Below are 26,363 nucleotides of genomic sequence, written 5' to 3' on the forward strand. Positions count from 1 at the left end.
AAAATGCAGGACGGTAATAACTCCTGAGAGAGGGAGAAGAAGTTTTCCCCAAGGATGGGGATGAGCCCCCAAACTGGGAATTAATACTAAGTGTCAGTCCTAAAATCCTATTCACATGAGCAAAACAAAATGGACTCAGCACACACATATATATTTATGCATATAATGTATAATTACAATAAAATAATAATAACAATTATAAAGAGGTCATGAATTAGAGGGAGGTTGACATGGGGTATGGCCAGAGTCAGAGGAAAGGCATATGGAGGAACTGGATGGAAGAAAGGGAAGAGACAAATGATATAATTATACTTTAATTAAAATCAACAAAAATATACAAAATAATTAGGACAACTAAATTATTTGAAAAAAAATAAAAAAAATGTTAAATTGAAGTGAGTCAAAAATAAAAGAATAACAAAAAAAAATTGAACCATGAACTTAGAAATAAATTGTTTGGTGTAAAAACAAGAACACATTAGTTAGGATGCCCAGAATCCATGTAAGTACTGGATGATCATGGTAGTACACTAATTCCAGCTATGAAGGTTCACCAAAAAAATCACAACAGCCATCCAGCTACCATGACTGGTAATGTAGGGTGAGCTCTGAGAGACTCCATCTCAAGAGAACAAGGTGGTTGAGCATGATGTCCAATGCCTTAAGCAAGCAGATATCTGTGTTTGAAGGTGGAAAGTCAGGTCTACACAGTGAGTTACAGGCCATCGAAGTCTAAACAGTGAGACCCTAGATCAAAAGGAAACAAAGCAATAAAGGCACAAGAGTGATCAAGACAAATTTGTGGTATTAACTTTTACCCTCCATGTGCTTGTACATACTTTTGCTGGTACCCCCTGCATCAACAATGGGACAAAACATTGATCCCGAATTTAGGAAGATAGTTCAGGTGGTAAAGTACTTGCTTAGAAGGATAATTTAGTTATCCACACCCAGAAACCATTAAAAACCTGCCAAGTCAAGTATGGTGATGGGCACTTTCATTTCAGTGCTCTGAAGGTTAAAATTGATTTGTTCCTGGGGCTTGCTGGCCAGCCAACTTAGCCTAGTTGGTGAGATCAAGGACAGGGAGAGATGTTATATCACATGGGTGGACAGTGTGGTAAAGTTGACAGCCTAGATTGCTCTTGGCATCATGCTAGTGTATACACACATGAGTGCACACACACACCTAAGTATACACAAACCAAAGAAAATCAACAATTCTGTTTCAAACATTATTCCTGACCACTATAAACCTTGACTCAAGGATGGTCACATCTTATAAGTCACAAAGTATTTCTTGAGATTTTGAGTGAGGCAATCTGTTTCTTGCATATGAAATGTGAGATTTGTAGCCTCACCAGTAAAAGGAGGTTGAAGAAAACAGATATAAAATATCCAGGAAGAAGAACATAAATGACACAAAACAGAAAAAAAATACAAACTTTTCTTTTTTAGATGCTTCATCAGGGCATGACAGAAGTGGAAATATTCATAAAAAAGTACAAGTCTCCAAATTTTATTTCTAAGACATTGAAGATGAGATTTTAATGACCCTCCCCAACAAAACCAGAACTCATGGGGTAGAGGCAGGAGGATATTCATCAGTTTGAGACCGGATACTCTACACAGTAAGTTTCAAGTCAGTTAAACAACAGCAACAAAAAGCAAACAAAACTAGGTTGTGCATGGTTTACAACTAAAAGAATATTAAATTATATATCAAAATTTCTAAGAAGAACATTTGCTCAGAAATGTTTGTAGCAGCTTTATTCATAATAACCAAAATTTGGAAATAAGCTAGATGCCCCTCAACTGAGGAATGGATACAGAAATTGTGGTACATTTGTACAATGGAATACTACTCAGCAATTAAAAACAAGGAAATCATGAAATTTCCAGGCAAATGATGGGAACTAGAAAAGATCAGCCTGAGTGAGGTAACCCAGAAGCAGAAAGACACACATGGTATATGCTCTCTTATAAGTGGATATTAGTCATATAATATAGGATAAACATACTAAAATCTATAGTCCCAAAGGAGCTAAACAACAAGGAGGACACTAGGAGAGATGCCTAATCTTCATTCAGAAGGGCAAACAGGATAGACATCAGATGTGGGAGAAGAGAGGAAACAGGGCAGAAGCCTACCACTGAGGGCCTCAGAAAGATTATGCAAAATAGTATTGAAGCAAATGCTGAAACTCATAGCCAAACTTTGGGCAGAGTGCAGGGAATCTTAGGGAAAAAAAGGGGGATAAAAAGACCTGGAAGGGACAAGAGCTCCACAAGGAGACCAAATGAGCAAAAAATCCGGGTCCAGGGGGTTCTACAGAGACTGATGAATCAACCACGGAGAGTATCAGCCCCCTGCTCAGATGTAGCCTATGGGTTGCTTAGTCTCCATAGGGGTGTCCTAGTTAGGGGAGCAGACACAGTCTCTGGCATGAATTCAGTTGCCTGCACTTTGATCACCTCCTCCTGGCAGGGTGGCGTTATTCGGCCACTGAGAAAGAGGATCCAGACAGTACTGATGAGACCTAATAGGCTAGGGTCAGATGGAAAGGTAGGAGAACTTCTCCTATCAGTGGACTAGGGGAGGGATATGAGGGAGAAAGAGACAGGGAGGTTGGGACTGGGAGGAGATAAAGGAGGCTAATACAGTTGAGAAAGAAAGTAAATAAACTGTAATAAATAATAAATAAGTAAATAAATAATCTAAGTTTTCAAATATAAATGAAAACATCGGTCAACCTTTCATTGTTGAGGATACAACCTAAGAAAAGCATTTCTGTCATAAAATTGTGCTAATGACTGTAATATTTACAAAAATAATATCGTTTCTGGCGATATGCTCTAAAATATATTTTATTTTCATATGTCAAAATTGTGTTGAAAACATTGGCAATTCTTCTCAACTGTTTGTAAACAAGAGAAGCAATTAGTCAATGGAAACTTAATTCCCTCAAATTACAACACATTTTTATGTCTAAATTTCTTTTGTATCTTTTTAAATAATTAAATTTATTTTATGTGTATGGATGTTTTGTCTGCTTGTATGTCTTTGTACTACTTTCATGCTTTGTCTTCCCAAAGGCCAGAAGAGTGTTACTGATCCCTGGGACTGGAGTTAAAGGTGGTTTTGAGTTACCCTGTGTGTTCTGGAATTGAGCTAATCTCCTCTGGAAGAACAGCTAGTGCTCTTAATTATTGAGCCGTTTCTCCAGACCATGTGCGTAAATTTGTATTGCATTATCTAATTTCTGATATTTTTTTGTTCTAAATTTGTGGGTTTGGTTTGAAAACTTTAAAGCTAAAACATCATCCGCTAACTTTGCCATGGTTAGAGAGCACATTGGTTCCTCTGGTGCTGGAGTTGCAGGCAGTTGTGTCCACCTGACATGGTGTTGGAGACTGAACTTGGTCCTCTGCAGATAGCAGTGACTGCTGTTAATGGCTGACAGTCTCTTTAGCACTGCTCTTTCATGGCTTATATCTTTCTTCTTAGGATGTTATAGACAAACTCCATCTACTCATATTCCTTAAAATAGCTACTTTTCCATAAAAACACATTTGTTAGGACTTTGGTGTAATGATGATTTCTACAATTTTCTGCCCCATGTCTAAACGTCAATGTACTTAGCGCTGAATAAAATCTCATTTTTAAGCTAAATGTAATCTGTGTCTATCACTGTGTGTATGTTATTTTGAGATATAGTTAATAAGTTAGTCAACTACTTAAAGTCAAACATTGCATGATCGCTCCAGCTTTCACTGGCAGTCTGTTGTTCTTTCCTTCCCTCTACAGTAATCCACAAATTACTTTATGTTTACAACCCTGTTGAGCGTGATTTCTCAAGTTGACAGTAACAGAACCCACAAGCATAGATACACACAGAGTGGAATCAGTGGTGAAATCGCGATTTGGAAATTTCCTGACATACTGTTGTTTCCATTTACAACATAAGGTTCATTGAATAAATGTTCTGAATGTTTATTGTAATATTTGCATCTTGCTTATAACAAATTGCTAACCGGTACATTTATGGGGTAACATATGGGTCTCAGATCTTTAGTTGGCTGTGGTTAAACAAATCCTACATTTTTACACACAAATAAATGCTTGAGAAAGAAACTACCCATTTTATGCAATCATATGTCCATTTGGATGAAGATCATGAAGAACTTGCTAGCTCTAGTGGTCATAAAAGCTGCCCCATGCTAATTTCTGTTTCGTTGTAGAGGTCAGTTCAGCTACCTCTGCATATGCTGCCGTCCATGTGTATAAAGTTTCCATTTGTAGAGAGGCCAGATGGACCTTCCCAAAGTGTCAACCTTTCCTGCCATGTGGATTAACTATGGAGGGCTTTGATTGCTTGCACTTGGTTATCATGATGTGAGCGATTCTGCTGCTCAAAGCTTTTTATAGTTATTAGACTGTCCCTCCACCATGAGCTAGAAACTCCTCTTTGTGCAGAATTCTGAAAATGGGCCATCACATTCACACAGAAATACATGCAAAACCATGACTTTTATTATTTCTGATTTATTTTATGCACTGCAGACTGATTAGTTAAAATGAGCACTTTGGAAGAAATGTATATTAGTATATTAGTTTGGATATATCAAATAAGACTCCTCTACATATTAGCTTTCATAACCTCCAAGGCATAATAGTCTAAACTGAAAATTAATAGGGTAGTAAAATATTGATATTTACGTAAGAAGTAAGAAGTGTTTTTTCAAGAAATTTGTATAGAGGTATCCCATTTGAGACTGTATTTCAGGTATAAGATCAGAACAATTCCATAAATATTCTTAATCTATTTTGACACAAAGATTCAATTTCTAACTCATGACAAGTTTAAGATGATGAGTATATATTTTGTAGTAATAGTTTTGTTGTATGTAAATAATTAATTTTGTATAAATAATGCCAAGTTACTGCTTCTTAATATTTACATTAAGGCCTTTTAGTCTTAATTACTGTGTGGTATTTTTTTGTGGTCTTGTGGCTCATTACTATCTCAGTGTCTATAATTAGCATAAAATAACTTGTAATGTAACTTGTTATCATTATGGAGATGTCAATGCATTTTAGCAATCTTTAACATTGGATATACATGTTTATTTCTATGTATATACACAGATACACACTGTATTTATGTATCTATGTATGTGTATGTGTATACGTATGTATGTATCTATGTATATACACACACACTACAACAAAGATCTGCAGGGAAACCAGATGAATAAGCAACTCAATAATCTTATCCAAAGCCAGTGACAAACTGAAGAAAATAAAACTCTAAATAGAATTAGCATTACTAACACTGTGTCAATTAGGTTTAAAGTCATATATGTTACTCACTAAACAATGTTGTAAATCATCTGAGGCATGTTTATCAAATTTTATTAATTTTAACAGGCACAAGAGCCTGTTGATGAGTCATTAATGGGTTTGAAAAATATGCATATTCCTTTATAGTATTGGAAAATACTGAGATTATACAGGGAGTATAAAAGATGTAAGAGAAATTTGAGGATAACCAACAGGACAATGGAGAATTTTCTACTGACTTTGTAAAGTTGTGTTGAGATAGCTGATAAGTCAGAACTGAGTGACATTGTAGATTTTGACATCATTTTTTAAACCTAAAACAGAGAGGTCTGTTTTGTGAGAATTGTTTTAGAGAAAAAAAATCAGAGAAATACTTTGTCAATAAAAACTGATTCTACCAAAAGAAGAAAACTAAAGCAATGCAAAATTGAAGAAGCAGGCACAGAAATGCTAGCTGTAGTAAATGTCTTTTCTCTAATCTTGGTAAAATTCTATTATTGATTGTGTTCATTAATTAGCTACAGGATATCTGAAAACTCTAATTGTCAATACTGTATTTCTGTAGTAATCTTTGACAAATAATTCAGTTTCTTCCCTAACTTGAAAACTTTGATAATTTAATCAATGCATTAATAACTTTCTTATTAAAATAGGAAGATAATTTAGTTTATCTATGATTATTCATATGTCAGAGGGAGCATATTCTATACAAATAAGTCTAAAATCACCACACATCTTATCTTTTTGTTAGAAGTGATAATAACCAGAATTCTCAAGTTTCTCTGCTTTACAATTACTTGCACTTCTATTAGAATCCAATTCCGTAAGGCCTGTGTTACTTACTGAGCATTTTCAATAAGCTATAGTCCCTACTTTAACCCAGAGAAACATTGTGCCCCCAGAAATTATAAAAATAAACAAATGAAAAAAAATTATAGACATATTAATTACCTAAAAGCTGGAGAAAATACCAAAAAAAGTCTCTACATCTCTCCTCAACACCAAATATCATTGTCTTAATATTTTCAGGTAACATAATCGTGTACATAAAAATCACTAAACAATCTACAAACTTATAGCACAATGTGTCAATTTAATAGGTTCACAGAATCCAAATTCCAAGCAAAGGGAGAGAGATAAAAGAGGAAGCCCCAGAGAGTGAACACAATATACTATATAGATGTATGACATTGTTAAATAACAAATTTAATCAATAAAAAGGAATCCAAAGTCAGCATACAAAATTCAATGATTTTCAATACTAGTGATTAATAATTAAAATAAGATAAAAGCTTATCTTATTACAAGCAACATTAAAAAAGAATGGAACAAGTTTATGCAAAATATGAGTTCTGTATACTGAAATATTCATAAATCACTGTAAAAGGAAATAATAAAAAGCCTAATAAGGAATCGTGTTCATAGCTCTTGAAAGAAATTGGCATGCTATGCATTAATTTCCTCAATCTCTTTAGTTTGCTAGTGGTACATTATTTTTTTATTATAAGAGATACCAATAGAGGTATCCCTTCAATGAGTCTCTCCAATTCAGAATAACTTCTTAAAATATCAGAAACAAATTCTGGTTTTACCTCCTCCACCCCCATCTTGTTGCCATGCCTTCATAACATAGATTGTTGCATGTTTGTGTTTCAATAAAGCATTCCTTGGGGAGGGACATGTGTGAAGAAGGGGGAGGGAGGGTGGGATCGGGAGGGGAGGAGTGAGGGGCTTATGGGTGGATACAAAGTGAATAAAGTGTAATTAATAAAAAAAGTAAAATAAAACAAATGTAAATTATATATATATATACATATATATATATATATATAAAACCATAAAGCATTCCTTTCCTTGGATGCTTGATATAAAAGGAACCATATCCTACAGAGCAATATAAATAAAAACTGCACGGTATTTCCAGTACCATAGAAACAGAATGCTGAATCAGTGGATTTGAACAGAATATCCCATAAATAAACCCACACAACTACAGATGCTTGATTTTTGACAAGGATAACAAAACCGTACATTGAAAAAAGGCAGCATCTTCAACAAATGGTGCTGGTCTAACTGGATGTCTACATGTAGAAAAATGCAAATAGATCCATATTTATCACCGTACAACAAACTGAAGTTCAAGTGGATCAAAGACCTCAGCATAAAACCAGACACACTAAATCTGTTAGAAGAAAAACTGGGGAAGAGCCTTGGCTCTTGGCACAGGAAAGAACTTCCTGAACAGAACACCAACAGCACAGGCTCTAAGAGCAACAATCAATATATGGGACCTCATGAAATTGAAAAGCTTCTATAAAGCAAAGGACAGCGTCATCAGAACAAAATGACAGCCTACAGACTGGGAAAGGATCTTCACCAACCCTATATCAGACATAGGACCAATAGCCAGAATATATAAAGAACTCAAGAAGTTACAAAAACAGCAAATCAAGAAATCCAATTTAAAAAAATGGGGTACAGAACTAACCAGAAAATTCCCAATAGAGGAATATCAAATGGCAGAGAAACGCTTAAAGAAATGTTCAAAGTCCTTAGTCATCAGGGAAATGCAAATCAAAATGACCCTGAGATTTCACCTTACACCCATCAGAATGGCTAAGATAAAAAACTCAAGTGACAATACATGCTCGAGAGGTTGTGGTGAAAGGTTGTGGTGAAATTCCTCCATTGCTGGTGGGAATGTAAACTTATACAACCACTTTGGAAATCAATCTGGCACTTTCTCCAAAAATTAGGAATAATGCTTCCTTAAGATCCAACTATACCACTCCTAGGCATATATTCAAAGTATGCTCAAGCATACAACAAAGACATTGCTCAACCATGTTCATAGCAGTTTTATTCATAGTTGCTAGAATCTGGAAGCAACCTAGATGACCCTCAACTGAGGGACAGAACTAGAAAAAAACCTTCGTGAGTGACTTATCTCACAAGCAGAAAGATACACATGGTATATACTCACTTATAAGTAGATACTAGACACATAATATAGGATAAACATATTAAAATATATACTCCTAAAGAAGCTAAACAAGAAGTAGGATCCTAGGGAAGATGCTCAATCCTCACTCAGAAGGACAAATGCGATGGACATTGGAAGCAGGAGAAGATGGAATAGAACAGGAGCCTACCACAATTGGCCTTTGAAAGACTCTACTCAGCAGGGTATCAAAGCAGATGCTGAGACTCATACCCAAACTTTGAGCAGGGACTCTTATGAAAGAAGGTGGAGATAAAAGATCTGGAGAAGACAGGAGCTCCACTAGAAGAGCAACAGAACCAAAAAAAAAAAAAAAAAAAAAAAAAATCTTAGCACAGGGGTGTTTTCTGAAACTGATACTCCAACCAAGGACCATTCATGGAGAACCCCTGCACAGATATAACCCATGGCAGCTCAGTCTCCAAGTGGGTTCCCTAGTAAGGGGACTAGGGGCTGTCTATGATATGAACTCAGTTGCTGGCTCTTTGATCACCTCCTCCTGAGGGAGGTGGGGGGAACAGCCTAACCAGGCCACAGTGGAAGACAATGCAGCCAGTTCTGATGAGACCTGATAAGCTAGGGTCAGAGGGAAGGGGAGGAGGATTTCCCCTATTAGTGGACTTGGGGAGGGGCTTGGGAGGAGAAGAGGGAGGAATGGTGGGAATGGGGGAGTGAGGGAGAGGGCTACAGCTGGGATGCAAAGTGAATAAATTATAATTAATAACAACTTTTTGAATATATTCCTATGAGTGGTATAGCTGGATCTTGAGTAGCAGTCTTTCCAATTTTCTGAAAAAGCACCAGATTGATTTCCAAAGTGGATGAATAAATTTACATTATTGCCAGCAATGAAAGAGGGTTCCCCTTTCTTCACATCCTCTTCAGCCTGTGTTCTCACTTGAGTTTTTGATCTTAGCCATTCTGTAAGGTGAAATCTCAGGGTCATTTTAATTTGCATTTCCCTGATGACTAAGGACTTTGAACATTTCTTTAAGTGTTCCTCTGCCATTCAATATTCTCTATTGAGAATTCTCTGCTTAGCTCTGTACCCCATTTTTTAGTTGGATTACTTGGTTTGTTGGTGTTTAATTTCTTGAGTTCTTTATATATTCTGGATATTATTCCTCTGTCAGATATAAGGCTGGTAAAAATCCTTTCCCAATCTATAGGCTGATGTTTTGTTCTGATGACAGTGTCTTTTGCTTTACAGAAGCTTTTCAGTTTCATGAGGTCCTATTTATTGACTGTTGATCTTAGAGCCTGTGCTGTTGGTGTTCTCTTCAGGAAGTTCAGTCCCGTGCCAATGAGTTCTAGGCTCTTCCCCACTTTTTGTTCTAACAGGTTTAGTGTACATTTGCTCAAACATGTTCCTAGCAGCTCTATTTGTAATAGCCAAAAGCTGGAAACAACCTAGATGTCCCTCAATGGAGGAATGGATATGGAAATTGTGGTACATTTACACAACTGAATACTGCTCAACTATTAAAAACAAAGAAATCCCATCTGTCTTTCTAAATGAGGATTGATCATCTTACCCCATGTCCGCTCAATTGATTATCTTTTTTAGGTGTATAGATTTCATTATGTTTATCATATCTTATAGGTCTATATAAGTGAGTATATCCCATGTTTGTCTTTCTCCTTCTGGGATATTTCACTCAGAATGATCTTTTCTAGATCCCACCATTTGCCTGCAAATTTCATAATTTCCTCCTTTTTGATTGCTGAGTAGTATTCCATTGTATAAAAATACCATAATTTCTGTACCCATTCCACTGTTGATGGACATCTGGGTTGTTTCCAGGTTCTGGCTATTACAAATAGAGCTGCTATAAACATGGTTGAGCAAGTGTCCTTTTTGTGTACTTGAACAAACTTTGGGTATATACCTAGCAGTGGTATAGCTGGGTCTGGAGGAAGCACTATTCCTAGTTGTCATAGATGGGATGTGCATTGAACGTATGACAGGAGTCTACAGAGCGCATCTGAAAGACGCTAACTAGCAGTGTTTTCAAAGCAAAGACTCATGACCAAACCTTTGGCAGAGTACAGGGAATCATAAGAAAGAAGGGGAGTTAGTCTGATGGGGAAAGGATAGGAGCTCCACAAGGACCAAATATATCTGGGCACAGGGTCTTTTCTGAGACTGACATTCAACCAAGGACCATGTATGGATATAAACTAGAACCTCCACTCAGATGCAGCCTGTGGTAGCTCAGTAACCAATTGGTTTCCCAAAGTGAGGGGAACAGGGACTATTTCTAACAGGAACTCAATGACTGGCTCTTTGGTCTCCCCACCCTTGAAGGGAGGAGCAGTCCTGTTAGGCCACAGAGGAGGGCTTTGCAGCCAGTCCTGAAGATACCTGATAAAACAGGATCAGATGAATGGGGAGGAGGTCCCCCCTATCAGTGGACTTGGAAAGGGGCACGGTGGAGATGAGGGAGGGAGGGAGGGACTGGGAGGGAATGAGGGATCGGGACACGGCTGGGATACAGAGTTAATAAAATGTAACTTATAAAAAAAATAAAAAATAAAAAAATAAAAACAAAACAAAACAAAACAAAAAAAGAAATCATGAAAGTTGCACGCAAATGGTGGTAACTAGAAAAGATCGTCTTGACTGAGGTAACCCACAAGCAGAAAGACACATATAGTGTATACTCACTCATAAGTGGATATTAGCCATATGATATACGATAAATGTACTAAAATCTATACTCTTAAAGAAGGTGAACAACAAGGAAAATCCTAGGGAAGATGCTCAATCCTCGCTCAGAAGGACAAATGCTATAGACACTGGAAGCAGGAGAAGATAGGGAACAGAATAGGATCCTACCACAGTTGGTCTCTGAAAGACTCTTCTGATCAAGTTTTGGAAGCAGAGAGAGGCTAAGACCCATAGGCAAATGTTGGGCAGAAGGGAGGTAACCTTATGAAAGAAGGGGGAGATAGAGACAACTGGAGGGGACAGGAGCTCCAAAAGGAGACCAACAGAGCCAATAAAACTGAGCCATTGAGGCCCTGCAGAAAATAGCAGAACCAAGGACAATGTGTGGAGAGGAACTAAAACCCAGGCTCAGATGTAGTCCATAGACTAGTCTCCAAGGGGCTTCCCTAATAAGGAGAGTAGGGACTTTCTCTGTCATGAACTCAGTGACAGGGTCTCTGATCACCTCCCTCTTGGGGGTGCAGCCTTGTCAGACCACAGAGGAAGACAGTGAACCAGTTCTGATGAGACCTGATAGGCTAGGGTCAAATAAAATGGGAGGAGGACCTCCCCTATCAGTGTACTGTGGGAGGGGCATAGGGGATGAAGAGGGAGAAAGGATGGGATTGGGAGGAGAAGAGGGAGGGGGACACAGCCAGGATACAGATTGAATAAATTGTGATAAAAGATAATAATAAAAAATACTAAAAAAATGAATTAATAAAACAGAAGGATCCATATAGAAGAGGTTGGAAGATTGTCTGTACTTGATTTTCAAATGTGAAATAGTCCCATCATTACAGAAATGATGACCTTTTTGATATGCTAACACTAACTAGACCACTGGTTGCTCTAAGTTATGTGTGATGTTTCAGTCGACATGAGATACTAAATGAAAGAAATAACTTTTGGCCTAGGCAACTACATCTGTTACAGGATTTTCCAAGCCTTAGGTTATAACAAATGTTTGCTTTTGACTGAGAACATCACTCAGTGGACCAATGTTTGGAGCATCATGGATTTTATAAAATTTTTTTTAGATTGGACATCTTGGTTTAGAATCTTTGGATAAAAATCTTGGTGTTAAGATATATTCTGAAAGAAACTTGACACTCCAAGTTTCCACATTGAATAGATTAATTCTGTCTAAAAACAAGAATAATTCCCATGTACTTAGTGTGGAAAACCTGGCATTATAATACAGCATCCATTCATAACCATCCCACAACCCTCTTCAAGAAAAAATTTTGAACTATTGGCCAGTCCCCCAAATGGATATAACCTTAAAGTAAATTGACCCTGTGTTTTCCATCCATCAATATGAAGTCTGATCATATTCTTCTTAAATACATTTAAGAGTTTGTTGGGAACAATCAGAAATGGTTCTTGCCCACAGATATCCTTCACAAGATACAAATAGACCTCACCCCTCTTTACATTGCCTATTACTTTTTTGAGGCTAATGAAAACGATCTTGCTGGCAGTATGGACAAACAGGACATAACTTCACTAATACAAAAAGTATAGTTGGGAATTATTTTAACTATATTACGAATTTAGATTGTTATAGCTACCCATGAGGACATATCACAGGCTCAGTCAACCTGTGGTCTCCAACAGGTCTCATTAGCCACCTGTGAGCCTCAATGTTTCCTTGTAGTTGTAAGATTGAACACCTTGTATTGAACAGTCATGAACTTGGGCTCTCTCATACGTTTATGGCATTTCACCTTAGGAGTGGACAGAAAATTGTTTCAAGTACTGAAGTACTATCAATAGATTATTAAGATCTCAGAAGGCTATGGGGACCTTGTGAATGAAGCCAATCTGCAGTATTTGGGGTATTTTTGGTATACTATAGCTACTCAAGCAATAACAGATTATCTATCAATAACCTCTGGGGAGACCAGGCTACAATGAGCATCTTACAATGAACTGCATACAATGAGCTTCATAATTAGAAGGGTTAATGTAAAAACGTCCCCAATTTCAGTTGGAGTGATTAATGACACTTATGTTGTGGAAGTCAGTTATTCATGGCGTGTTTAACCTCCTGGTGATAATTGTTGTGAGACAGTAGCATTTTTCAGTTGCACAGGCAATTGAAAACGTGCTCATTTCTATCTGAATGAATGCCTCAAGACAAGTGGAAAGGTCAATACAGAAATATAAGTATGAAACCGCCTGGATTTTTAAGGTGGGAACTAAAATTTTATAGGATTTGGGTGTGGTCCAGATCCCTCAAGCTGTGGTTGTGGTACTTTTCTCTAGGTTGGCCACATCCTGGTATCTGCAGACAGATAGTAGCCTTAATTAAATGAATCTAATATGCATATTAATCAGCTCATGTTCATTCTCTGTCTAGAAACATGTTTCTGATGTTATGATGACTGAGTGTTACTGTCTGAACAAGTCTCCATTCCCCTGCTCTGATTCTGTACACATTCATAGCAGCAACACAAGCAGCTGTCACTCATTTTAATCATGGATGGGGAGTCAACAGCCTTGGAAGATATGGTTGGTGTCTTTGGAGGAGAGAGTAGGTTTGCTTGTTATGGACAATGGAAATAATATCTCCGAAGCCAATGTTTTCAGGTTTGCTTAAAGGTCCCGATTAAATACTTGAAATCTCTATCCTTGAGGTCATTAGCTGAACGATTTCAAGTGTAGTATTCACCTAAGCCTCCTTTTCTGAACCTTGGGATCAGGATATGACCAAGAGGAGTTTGTATAAATATGTAGTTCTCGCTTGTTGTGCTTTCAACTGCTTTGTCTCTGACTCTGGCCTCTCATAGCTTTCATCACCATTCACAAAATTATGAATGCTAATAAGTTACAATTATTAAGGTATGAAAGCTAGTTTGATGGTTACTTTTCAAAAGTAAAAAGTGAAGTCTCAGATGCTTCCCTTCTTTCTTACAGTTGTAGATATTGTCCTGAATGAGTCTTTTGTTCTGATATTAATGGAAACTTCTTGGCAATTTCCACACTACATAGGATGTTATGTGGTTTTTTTTTTTTTCTTCAATGATCTTATACCAGGTTGAGAAATTTTCTTTTTGTTCCAAAGTTGCTGGTTTCTTACAAAAAAAAAATCTAGATTTTTCCACATGTTTTTGCTATGTCTAAGAAAATGGTTGTCCCTATTATCAGTTTTTAGTCTTTTAATTTGGTGAATGATACTGATTGGGTTTCGATTGCCACCTGCCCATAAATTTATGGAATAATCTTCCATATATCTCATTGTATATCTCCACTTAGTGGAGTATATGCTGAGTGTAAGACTATGGTTGGCAACATGCTAAATACACTATCTTAGGCTTTCCTGGTCTATATGTGCAGAGAAAGATATCTAAGGCTATGATGGCAGTTCTTTGAATATTTCTTCCTTACCCTTCCTCTACCTTCAATTTATTACTGTTTGATTATAATTATAAGTAGAGTGTTGAGGTAGCCTTGGTCTAGTTGGACCTGACTAGATTATAGGTCTCAGATTTTACTATGCTTTACATTGACATAGTTTTGTTTTATATTGAAAGTCTCATAGTACTAATTGTTTTTAAAGTTTTATTGTGTTTTGATCATATTGATACCTCACTGAACACCTTTATTTATCTTTCTATTCATTAAATTGTATCTTTCCTCTTTAGATACTGCCAAATGAGTAATCTTATCTTTTATCATTTATTTGCTTTTCATATCTATCCATATATTTTTCAAATAGCCTTCAGTTTCAAAGATTCTTACAATCACATGATTAATTCAATTGTTGATGGTTTTAGCCCCAAGAATTTTATTCAACTAGTTGTTGCTGTTATTTTAATTTATCCAGAAAATTAAATTTCTCAATCAAGACACTATTTTTTAAGATTTTTGTTTATCTTATTAAAATAAAACAAGATTTTTATTGAGGCAAACTATCAGGTACAGAGTCTGGCTTTGATCTCTCTCTGTAGCTAAGAATGACTTTGGAGTTCTGATCCTCTTTCCTCTGCCTCCTGAATGCTTGGGGATACAGATATGCCGCAGATCAAATATGCAAAGTTTCATGCCTACTTAGGAAGCACTTCACCATCTGAGCTATATTATAGCCTCTAGTTTTTGTTGCTATTGTTGTTGTTTGTTTGTTTGTCTTCCATCCTTGAGCAAATTTATTTTAAAGTCCTGAATATTTATTTACAATACAGTACCCCCCAAAAAAAACAGAACACATTACAATGAAATACATACAATTTACATATGTTCAGGAGTAATTAACTAAATTATTTTTAGGGGAAGTAACAAAATGACAAATTTGACTTTATAGCATTTATTTTAATAGAGATTTGTATAGAGAAATGAGAGCTTATGGTTATAAATTCAGTTAAAAATTAGACCAAAACTGGTCAGTGTCTTTTGACAAAGAAAGTGTTCCAGTAATTGTTTGCAGGGGATTGAGATAAAGAAAGTTGTTTTGGAATAAGCTCCCAAGTCAATCTTACTAGGTTGTTTTTGTTTGTTTGTTTGTTTGTTTGTTTGTTTACATTTTGGAAATTATTTTGCTGCATTATCTTGAAGTTTTCGGAACTTCTTGTTTCAGTGTGTGCGTCTGTTTGCTGTGACAAGTTACCCTGATAAAAGCAACATAAGGGAGAGGAAGAGACGATTTGGTGAAGAATTCCCTGTTTGAGTCCATTACTGTTTGAGTCGGGAACTTGAAACTGCTTGTCATGTTGCCTACACAGTCAGGAGTAGAGAGCAACACGCTAGTGCCCAGTTTGTTCTCCTCACTTTATACACCTCTAGCACGGGAGATGACCCCACCTGTTATGCAGATGGGCCCTCCCACAGTGATTATTTTAAAGCAGATAAGCCCTCTCAGAGAGGGCACTTTACCTAACAGTCCCCCACAGCTGCGGGTGGAGGTCCAATTCCTAGATGTTAACTTTAATTAACACTAACCACCATACTTTCTTAAACGATTGTTTTAAATTCCTTGGCATGAAGTTTATACATCTCCATTTCTCTTTTATAATTATTTTTTTAAATAAGTTACAGTCTTCTCACTTTGTATCCCCTCTGTAGGCCCTCTCTCATTCCCTCCCAATCCCACACTCCCTCCCTCATCTCCTCCCACGCCCCTCCCCAAGTCCACTGATAGGGGAGATCCTCCTCCCCTTCCCTCTGATCCTAGTTTATCAGGTCTCATCAGGACTGGCTGCATTGTCTTCCTCCTCCTCCGTGGCCTGCTAAGGCTGCTCCCCCTTTAGGGGGAGGTAATCAAAGAGCCAGCCACTGAGTTCATGTTAGAGCCAGTCCCTGTTCCCATTACTATGGAACTCACTTGGAGACTGAGCTGCCATGGGTACCTCTGTGCAGAGATTGCAGTGGTTCTAGGTTATTTCCATGCATGCTCCTTGGTTGTAGTATCAGTCTCAGAAAAGACCTCTGTGCCCAGGATTTTTGGATCTGTTGCTCTTCTTGTGGAGCTCCTGTCCACTCCAGGTCTTCCTATTTCCCCCTTCATTCATAAGATTCCCTGCACTCTGCCCAAAGTTTGGCTATGAGTCTCAGCATCTCCTTTGATACCTTGCTGGATATCAACGGACCTCTGTGGTAGGCTCCTGTCCTGTTGCCTGTTTTCTCCCTCTTCAGATGACCATCCATTTGCTTTTCTGAATGGGGATTGAGCATCTTACCAAGGGTCCTCCTTCTTGCTTAGCTTCTTTAGATATACAGATTTTAGTATGTTTATCCTATAGTATATGTCTAACATCCAATTATAAGTGAGTACATGCAATGTGTGTTTTTCTTCTTCTGGGATACCTCACTCATGATGATCTTTTCTAGATCCCACCATTTGCCAGCAAATTTCATGATTTCCTTATTTTTAATTGCTGAGTAATATTCCATTGTGTAAAGGTATCACAATTTCTGTATCCATTCCTCAGTTTAGGGATATCTGGGTTATTTTCAGTTTCTGTCTATTACAAATAAAGCTGCTACAAACATGATTGAGCAAATGTCATTGTTGTATACTTAAGCATGTTTTGGGTGTATGCCTAGGAGTGGTATAGCAGGATCTTGAGGTAGCACTATTCCTAATTGTCTGAGAAAAAAAAAAAAAAAAAACAAAAAACAGACACACTAAAAGAAAAAGTGGGGAAGAGTCTAGAACTCATTGGCACAGGAAATTTTTCACTTTTAAATCTTTTTTGTACATGTGACTTTCTTTCTCACTACACTTTGTTTTTTTCTTTGTTTGTTCATGTGCATGCATACGTGTGTGAAGACACACACCATGGTGTAAGGGGGAAAGCCAGAGGGCAACTACTGATTGTTGGTTCTCTCTCCACCATGTGGGCTGTGGGCTCAAACTCAGATCATCAGCTTTCATTTACAAACACCTGAACATTTGACCAGATTGTGACAGCGTGTTTCTAAGCAGTCTGTATGGCATCCAAATATAGAGAAAAATCTCAGGTATATTTAAATAGTCTGTTTATTTATTTGCTTTCATTAAATTTCTATAATATACTTTGAATTTCCTGTAACCAGCATTTTGGGTTATTATCTGATTTGCAATTTTTCACAGAGAATTCATTCAGGCCTCTCTCTTCGATGCTCTGCTTGAAGCAGTGTTTGAGTAAGTGTACTTCTAATTTTTCCTATTCAACGTTGACATCTAATGAATGGATATTAAAAATCTTATAATTGCGTGAAAGAGGTAGTTACGACTGAGGGCACAGATATTGTAATGCAGACCTTCTGATATTTTTAATGAACCAGTTTGATGAATATAAAATCTGTATATACATCTTATGTTTCTTTTATTGATTAACAAATAACTTGAAGAATGCATATCAAAACTGTGAGGGATCTATATTCTAAGAAAAGTCAGAGAAAGACCAAAAGGAGACCAAATGTGAAACCATTGAGCTGAATTAGTGAATAATTAAGAGTAGTTAAAACAACAATGTTCACACATCTTTAATTTAGGACCTGTTCAATCCTTTTAAAATTTATTTGGATCTGCAATTATTTAAGCTGTGAGCTGTGCACCGAAGAGAGTAAAACTATAGATTTTAAGATTGTAGCTGGAGGTAATGTACAAATCCAATTGATCAGCCTGGCAGAGAATTGATGCCACAATTTGTACCCACTGGCACTTACTCTCTCTTACTCAACTGACTTTAGAACATTATCAGGAAGTCAATATAGTGTGCCAATACGGTGCAATACTTTCTGGCATAAGTCCCCTGTTCCTGTTACAACCTGGGTGCTCACATTGTGGAGCCTGATGTGGAGCCAGCCCACGTGCAAGGCAATAGGCTCATTCCAAGAACTTGACTCAACTTTACTGCAAGTTTCAGTTTTCAACCTTCCCTAGTGATGGTCACTGACTGAAGGAGGCTCTCTTCAGGACAGATAGAGGAAAGGGCCAGATAATGTGCCAGGGCCCCAGCCACTATCTGGCTTCAGTCTATGCATACCCTGTCTGACTGCTTTCCCCATGTTCTGATTAAGTTACCTTTCAAACTGAGGCTTGATCTCATGTTTTGAATGTCCTTATCTTTTAATCTATTAATGTCATATGATGTCAGCATCATCCTTTATAGCTCATTTCCTTCAAAGCTTGCTCATTGCCATAAAACTCTGGGAAAGTTTTAGTCTTTCATTGCATGGCATTAGAATCTATTCCCTAACAGAGCAGAACTCTATGAGAAGACCTCGATACACTGTATTCTATCCTAGATCGCAAGTTCCTGACAACTTTCTAGCAGAATGTGTGCGTTTCAGTGTTGTTCAGTGCTATTTTCAGAAGTTTTGTTTCTTCATTCTGTGGTATAATGTCTTTCAAAGTCTGTCTTCAAAGTCTTAAAATAAGCTCCCTGAGCCAGTATTCTTTAAGAAATATACTTCCTATTAAGTTTACTTTGTAGATGAAATGTTTGCTACATAGGTTGTTAAGGTATACTTCATGTAAGTAATCAATATTCAGTCAATATTCTCTAATGTTAGATATCATGTGGGAAAAAAAGTAATTTTAGAATGAAAATTATTACACACTCTAAGTTTTGCATAGCTATTCATTTGTGCATTTCATTAAAGATAAGTGTTTAATAGTAATAAATTTTTAAAAAGAAGGAAGGAAAAGGAAGGGGGACGTGACATAGTAATGTTTTGATTAAAATGTTTCAAATGTTAAACATTAAAAATTAAAAAAAATCTATGGTTCATTCCTTCTAAGTTATGGCATTCATCTGCTGTGTACTAGATTGGAACCAGGGAAGAAAGACAGAGTTGCTAGCTCCACATTTCAGCTATATTCAAGGTGTTAAGCAATCACTTCATAATCATAAATAGTGGACCATGAGAATAAAATACGAAGCTGGAAGAGTATGGAGTTCAATGAGGTCAAGGATCAAGAGTCATAACAGAACCTCGGGGATTAGGTGATACTTGGAGAGGGATTTGGAGGATGGAAAGGAGTTACAACAGGTACATGTGGGAAAATAACGTTCTAAAGGGGAAATTTTTTTAAGTTCCAGAGATTGCAGCCTGTTCTGAGGCTCATGGAAGATCCAGATGCTGGTGTATGTGGAGCAGATGGAGCAAAGGGAAGAGGATCTTACTAGTATCTCCTGAAGGGTAGAATTAAGAAGAGATGATTCTCAGGAGTCCGATAAGTGGAAGGGATGACAGAAAAGCTGCCATTTAAAAAAAAATGTTCAATTAATTATTTTATTTTATCTGTTTGTAGCATGCCTTGAGTGTATCCACATGTGGCACATGGATAGTGGTGCCTGTGAAGCCAGAAGAGGACATAGGATCCCCTCGCACAGAGATACAGGTGGTTGTAAGCTTCTTGACAAATGTTTGGTAAAAACAAGATACATTGTGTTTATTTAAAAGAAAAGGGTGTCACTCTTAGAGAGTGGCTGAAGAGTTGTGCAGAGGGTAATCTAGTTTGTGCCCATTATGCTGCCTCTTGTGTGAATGCCTTCTCACACAGAGAGAATATCTAGAGCCTGGCGCACAGCCTTGGCAAACCTCGATGCAAAGAAGAGCCAGTAAAAAAACAGAAACGAAAAAAGTCAACCATTGTGTGAGGGCTTGTACCTGCCATTCCAATACTTGCAGAATGTGAGCAGGATTGTGTGTTCAAAGCCACCCTGCCTACACAAGAATTTAAAGGTCACCAAGGGCTACATGAGATCCTGTTTCAACTCCTGACTTCCTCCTCCTAAAAACACTTTTAGGATGGAAGTCATTGTTTACAGGAAAAGTCGAAGTGACTTCATATATAGCTCCATCCATAGGTAGATTAGGGACAGCACAGTGGACTCTTAAGCAAACACAATGACTGAAAAGATTCCTGCATAGTGCTGAGATAAAGAACGTGTTGATGCCTAAGCACCAGGAATGCTAAAGTGGTGCCAGTGTTGTCAATGCTGACTCTGCTAACAGTGTCCAAGATGACTGGTAGCGAGGTTCTAAGACATCTGTGTCTGCATTTCAGTGCCAGAACTCATGGTCCATGACTTGCAAATCCTCTGGGACTTTACACTGGTCGCTGTTTCTTAATGAAAAGGATATGATTATATAGGATTATTTGTTCATATGTAGATTCTGTCAAAAGTTTGAAATAGGCTGAGGGTTGTTGTGTGAAACGTACTCATTGCATTGGATGTTTCATTCCAAGTTAATAAAGGACTTTTTTTTTTTAAATTTTTGAAAGTTTCTCCTTAAATACTCAACATTTTAAATTTCTTAAGTTTGAGATCTGTGAATAAAGCTCCTGACATTTTATGAGAGTGAAGTGACTTAATCCTCTATATTTTGCAAAGCAACCGTTTCCACCATATTTTTGATACATTACTGCTTAACTCTGAGATTTAAATCTCAGCACAGTCTCATGGCTGGGAGATTACCATATGAGGTTTCTTATTAGCCTGACTCTAGTAGACTACCTCAGCCTTTCATGTTTCAAAATGCAGCCCTTTCCATCATTAGGTTCTAACGTTTCCAAGAATCTGGGGAGAAGCGTTCTCTTTCTCAGCCTCCTTTACCTTGCCTCCGGGCTGGAGAAGAAAGCAGATAAGGTAAAAGATTTTTGTTTGCCTTGAATCCAAAAGAAGTTCAAATCAGAGCCTCAAGTGAGATGACCTTAATGACTGTGGCTGTTATTATAATCGTGTGTTTAACAGTCATAGAATATTCAGTTCAGTGAGCATAACTGGAACTTCAGGTGGAAGATCTTACCTTCAGAGAGAAACATTTTTCCAATAGGGGTAATTTCATTGTGCCTGAGGTTTTAGAACATTTTAATGGGCAAATTCAGTGTTTGAGAATATCTTAAGCATGGTCAAAGCAATGGCATATAATAGAATAAAATTTATGTTCTATAATTTGTCTGTATCAACTTCAATAAAATTGTAATAAGTGACAATTCAAATTCTTGCATATTAATAACTTAACTCATTGAGAAACTTGTTAGAAATGCATCGAGCTAGTAATTTCAATGTGACTTTTAGACACACAGAGAGCACAGTATTATATTAGCATATTATTTGTGCTGGCGAGACCTAGACAGCAGGGATGCCTGTGTGAGCGTATGGAAGCATGTGTGTGTAAGATAAAAGCCCACTTACGCCAGCTAGCAATAACCTATTGGTAGGTTAGGAATTTTGTGACCTAGTCACTAAATCTAGATGTAGTCAATATTAAATCATGTGCACATAAGTAAGTCATATTTTAACTTACTTAAAATATATATTTAAAAACACAATTTCAAGTACTCCAAACACAGTAGTTGCTCATTGGTTAGCTATTACCTATGCTCTTAAGATTATTGTAAACCAGTTAGATCACGAGAATTTAAAAAAAAAAATCAGGGAAAATTTTTCTATGAACATTAGTTCTTTTTATCAAAATTAAAATGTAAATATTATATGAGATTGCTATTCACAATGTCTTGATAGTTTGGTACATTTTATTTACAGACAACCATGCTGTATAGTAAGATTATGTATTTATTCATAGTGGGTGTCCTTACATTTCATTAAAATATTTCTCCACGCTAAGCATTTTGTACTATGACAGGACAACCATTCTATTATCCTGCCAACAACTTAACTTTTCTCTTTCTGTAAATCCAAGGAGGCATAACGATCTTCAGATTGTGGTTTCTGAGTGCAGCCAGTACACCCTCCCTGAGTACTCCAAAGCTTCATGTTCTGCATTTATGGACTTGTTGACTATCTCTTGACATGTGCCTGCTTTTTACAACAAAGCCTTAAAGCTATTGCTGGTATGTCAACCCTATGAATGGATGTATTACATATAAGATTTCAAGTAATTATATACATGAAAACCCTACCATAAATGAGAGAAAATGCCATTTTAAAGTGAAAAAATACCATAATCAACTATTGTAAGCTATAGACAAATGGTGCTCATACATTTGCACGAGACAATTGGAAAAAATTGAATGAGCCGATGTACATTTGCTAACATAACTTTTGAAAACAAAATGTCAAATAACACAGCATGCTTCAGAACACATGTAAAGAGCATAGGAAAATATGATGGGAGCTAAAAGTAAGAAAGGAGAATGGAGGAGGCATCAGGCAGATGGATAAATGCACACTTTCATTTTATGTACTGGTTTTCACTGAGGAAGTAAGAAAAATCTATGGGTTTACAAACAATAGAAAATGGTCTCACTATATATATACAGGAACTAAGATGATAGTCTTCCTCCTGCTCTGAGTACATTTGCTAATTGTTGATTCATAACCTGTCTGTTCTTTACCCCAAGTGTCTTGATGGAAGAATTGTTTGTATTTCATTCTATTTTTTAAAAATTTCCCTTGTGTACTCTTTGTTGATGTTTCCATTGTAGTTGTTGTCTTTCACAGACCACATATAAGTGTCTCAAGACTTCATCTAATCAAAATTGAACCTATTTCTTAGTAGACAATACTCTTACTTATCCTATCTGTGTAATCAATATTAGAAAATATAGTCTTGGATATTTTAGTTTAGCTGAGGCAATACTGCAGGTAATTTTGCCTGGGAGTTCCTGATGAGTGATGAGACAAACAGAAGATGGGAATTAAAACAACGAAAGACTTAATTGTCTTTCCATCCTTAGATTTTTTTTCAAAGAGCAGGTCTCCTTGGTTCCTCACATTTCCACTTCTGTGAGGTTACTCTTAAAGGAATCACTACACCACTGACTCTCTTTCAATAATGTCATACTTCCGATGAGGTGGTCAGATGCAGGGGCCAGATTGGTAAAACTGCATCTATTCTGTACGTATCCATATGCTCTTAGGGGTTGGATGGTGGCGGTGTTTGGAGCAGATGTTTGTACTTTTTCTGCCTGCTACATGAAATTTTATGTGCTCATTAGGAACAATTGAATAGGTGGCAGACACCTTCAAGATCTTGCTTCCTCCCATGTTTCTTAAATAAGATAGACACACTGCTGCTGCCGGGTGGATGGTAATACTTCATCTTAGCACCTCTGAAGCAGCAACCCACCAACCGTGGACTCTGAGCCAAATGTGATCCCACACCTGTTTATGAATACATCTTGTTGGAAAGGAGCACTGCCTGCTCTTTTACACATCACCTATCTGTGTGTGGAGAAAAACAGACTCAGAAAGGTGTTCACAAAAAGCCCACAGCCTGCAAAGCCTGAAATACCTGTAATCTCAGCCTTTAGAGAAACACTGTGTGCAGTCCTTCTATAAAGCCAGATAGCAACCTAAGTCACCCAGCTGACTGTGTACAACTCTGCCTGTAATGGTTGAAAAGAAAATACACACAGGGAGACTTAGAGAAGGCAACTGTCAACCTTGATCAAGATGCCTTTGTTTTAATTATCATCAGCTGAGTCAAAGCAGAGTAGACAGATTACTTCTCTTGCTCAAAGTCTTGAAGCACCTAATAGTATTGACACATATCAACATAATGTGACTGGAAGAAAAGCTAGAGCAGAAACATAGGCTCCATGTGTTGCTCTTCTGAATTTCCATGACTAAGACTATTATGTGTCTATTTTCTCTAGTTACTTCTTTTAATATTGTGTATTGGTTAGCCTGTTTGAGTGCAGGTGCGGTTTATGGTGAGACAGAGGGAGGTAGGCATGTCCATGTGGTTTTAAGCAAAGGCCTGAAGAGTATTTCTGCTGTCTTCTTCTATTTCTCTCTACCTTATTAAACAGCTCACTGAACCTGAGGATCCATGGTCCTCTTATTGGCTCACATTCCAATTGGTTGTCTTGCTATCAGCTCACAGTGGTCCTGTCTCCTTTGCTTATATCACTAGAGTTGCAGGTGTGTGAGATGTGTCCAATGCATATGTGGGTGCTGGAGAAAGAAACTTGGTTTCTAGTGATTATTCTGTTAAGTGTTCTCATCTACTGAACCATCTTGCCAGCCCTCGAGTTACTTTTTGTAAAGATAGGGTCTTATATATAAGGAGGCAAGTTTTATGTATTTCGTATTGTATCAGTCTCCGTTTCTTCTCCCACCTGTCACAGAAGGGAGCATTAAGCAACACCAAACACTCCACAGATATAGTGCTATTAACACAGGCCAAGAATCCCTAACCTGAAATTATGAAATCTGCAACAGTCTCAAAATGTAAGTTTTTGCTACATAGTGTTACAGTGAAAATGTTCTATACAATGAGACTGCTTCATGCACTGGATTATGAAGAAGCAAGGTAAGTTATCTACAGGGTTGTATATAGTAAGAATATTGAAACACAAATGTTTAGAATTTAGTCCCATTTCTCAGGATGTGGAATTCTCTCTCTCTCTCTCTCTCTCTCTCTCTCTCTCTCTCTCTCTCTCTCTCTCTCTCTGTGTGTGTGTGTGTGTGTCAGACTCACACATTTTTTTCCATGTGTGTAAAATTTAATCACCCAGCTTTCACCGGTCCAAAATCACCTCTCATAAATACCAACTTGCCTCCAGAATGCTCAAAAGCAGACCAAGCAACACTAAACCAGGGCAGCATCCTCCATCCCTCTGTCTTGTTCATCGCTTCCTCGTTGGATAGAAGTTGCTTCCGTTGGTCTCCTTCAGCAAGTCTTCCTGGCTGACTTGTTGGAGTTAGATACCGTCTTTTACAGTTTTGACAATTGCCTTCTGGTTCATGAAAGGTAGACTACAGTCAGGAAGTATGCCCGCTCTCTTTCTAACCCAATAATGTGACCATTTGATCTCCCCATCTGTGAACCTTCACCAGACAGACTGGCGCAGAAGGCTAGATTTGAGAGCAGGCTGCAGTATTAATTCTTTATGTGTCTTTGACAGGTCTCTCAAATTTAGTTTCCTTGTTAGTACAATGAGGAAAGTGGTTTAGGTAATTCAATCGCTTTAGCCCTAAGTCTGCTCTTGCGTTGAATGATTCTCTTTATATTTCTCTCTCCCTCTTGTCTGAGCACTTCATGAAACAGACTTTCACCCAGAGGACCTTGTGCCCTGCTGGAGGCTTGAAAACTGTTGGAACTCCCATCCTGACCACATTCTCACTTTTCATTTCTGCCTCATCCCCACTCTTTATCCTTCCTTTTCTTCTATCATTCATCCTCTCTTCTCTTACTATGAAACTTTCAAAGATTACTTGAGAATTTCATCCCATTGATATACCTGAATAATTCAGTTTTAACTTATCTGTACATAGATCTCATTAGGGCTCATATTATAAAACTGTATTAGGATACAACTTTTGAGACTTTTCCTAAACAAATGAGCAAACACAAAAGGATGTGGGTGTCCCTTGCTTGATAAGTCTCTACAAATGAACATGTGTATTCTTACAGAACCTCCTCCCGTTTTCTGCTTACTGATGGTTTTTTAACTTGGTGGACGAATTTTGATGTGATTGTAGACTGGCTTGCATTCTAACAGAAAAGGCTTTGTGGCACATTTGAAATATGCTCAAGAAATGTCATCTCAACACTTCAAGGAGCTTTCTTCTTTATTAAAAAGGGCAATAGGGATCAAACCAATGCACCGAATTTGCATGTTTTCCCTCACATTGCTGAAAACATCTTTTCAAACCAGCTTCAAACTAAAGCAATTATGTGGGTAATTGCCCCACTGTGAACTTAGCCTTAAAACTTACTCTGTAAAACTGGAGTAATTAGACTTCTTTAGTCTCTTTTTTTTTTCTTCACTTCATTGTTCTCATGCATTAGGCTAACGTTGCCTTGCTTGGGTTCACTTCAATGCAGAGGAATGGAGGCCTGAGAAGAGGGAATAGAAAAGCTTAAATGGGTGGGAGACCCTGCAAACAGAGCTGAAG

General features: G+C 37.4%; 1 pseudogene; it reads left to right on the plus strand.

Moving 5' to 3' along the window:
- Positions 1 to 26,363, plus strand: part of LOC132654317 (large ribosomal subunit protein eL42-like) — a 182,518-nt pseudogene that overhangs the window by 16,252 nt on the left and 139,903 nt on the right.

This window comes from Meriones unguiculatus, chromosome 5 (genome assembly GCF_030254825.1).
Source record: "Meriones unguiculatus strain TT.TT164.6M chromosome 5, Bangor_MerUng_6.1, whole genome shotgun sequence".
Lineage (NCBI taxonomy): Eukaryota > Metazoa > Chordata > Mammalia > Rodentia > Muridae > Meriones > Meriones unguiculatus.